This window comes from Buceros rhinoceros, unplaced genomic scaffold (assembly GCF_000710305.1).
Source record: "Buceros rhinoceros silvestris isolate BGI_N320 unplaced genomic scaffold, ASM71030v1 scaffold11541, whole genome shotgun sequence".
Taxonomy (NCBI): domain Eukaryota; kingdom Metazoa; phylum Chordata; class Aves; order Bucerotiformes; family Bucerotidae; genus Buceros; species Buceros rhinoceros.
The window spans coordinates 13,229-14,726 of record NW_010392534.1 but is presented as its reverse complement, the minus strand read 5'-3'; positions in this window follow the sequence as shown (position 1 = coordinate 14,726).

Here is a 1,498-nt window from a genome sequence, read left to right as displayed (position 1 = left end):
TTTTTATGGGGACGGGATCTAAATTTGGAGCAGATTCTTTCCCTGCTCTGAACAGCTCCGGGAGCCTGGCTGGGGGAAGAGAGGGAGGCATCAGATGACATGACAAAATAAGTCATGTCTCTCGATCATTTCAATGCCACCCCCTCTCTCCCGGCCTCTGCCTTCCATTTTAATCACTGACAAGCCTTCAAGTATTATGGATATGTGTAATCTTTTTAATATCACTGACATTTTCCATCATGGAAAGCATCTTCTGTGAGCTGCGCCGTTCTGGAGGGGGATCGTGACTTCCTGCCAATGCGGAGCCGAGATGCATCTTGCCCCAGGCCCCAGCACTGAAGGTCCTGCCTTGGGTGGCAGGAGAAGGCAGCAGGGAGGCCACATGCCTCCAGGGGCTTTGCAGATCTCCTCCGCCTGACTTTCCCAACAGGCTCTGCCCCGAAAGCTGAACACGCGTCTAGCCCCGCTCCCAGCTGCAGCCTGTGAGAACACGCCATTTAGCATCCAAACTGTCCTCCAGGTCAGCCCGGAGAACGTCCCAGCGCAGGTGAGGGGAGGCAGTCTGTGGTGGCCTAAGATCCAGGCTGTCCTCTTCCTCTGCTGCCACTGTGGCAGACAGCCGAGGCAGGCAGCTCGGCCCTCTTCAGGCACTGATTTTATACAAGCAAAGTGAACCTCTCCATGGGGACAACACCCTCAGAGCTGCAACAGACCCATCCAGGGGGTCCTTCACTGGATAACCCGCAACCCTGCTGCAGGGACTAGGACCCAGCAGGGCTCTGAAGCTGATTTCCCTCAGCCCTTGGCGCACCCAGACCCCCTCTGCTACTGAGAAACCTCCGGCAATACGCTGTCGCCTCCTGCTTGCAGCGTTTTCCTGGAATCCCCCTTCCCGGCCTCTCTAGCAGCTACGGTGTCTTCAGACCCCGACTCACGTGATGGGTTTGGTATGCAGCTCCCAAGGCCGGGAAGGTCGCTCACCTTGGTTATCTAGCAAACACGACACAAATTATTAACGTTAATACAAATATCGCTCACGTTTGGGAGAGGAGAAGGAACAGTCTCCTTGCTCGGCTGCTAGGACGTGGCGATAGAGGGACAGAGCATCCACGCGTCCTTCAGAGCGCAGGGCTGACCAGCCCTGAGGGTCTCTGCTCCAACGACAGAGCTCACGGCTCTCACCAGGCCTGTAAAGGAGGGGACGTGTTCCTAAAGGTGCTCTGTAGAAGCCAGCTCTAATTCCACTGCACTTCTAGACATGTAATTTCCACAAATCATTGCAAAAGATGAAATAACAAAAGCAGCTGGCTCGGAGAAAGCTGCAGCAGCCAGACAGCAGCGGGGTATGGCAATTGTTGGCCCAGAATGTCCCTGTGCGCTGCCTGTGCCTTGTCCCTTGAGGACACTCTTGTCTAAGGCTGGAAGAGGCCTTGCCAATATTTATGACCAAAAAAAAAAAAAAAAAAAAAAAAACAAACAAATCAAAACATTCGGGTTT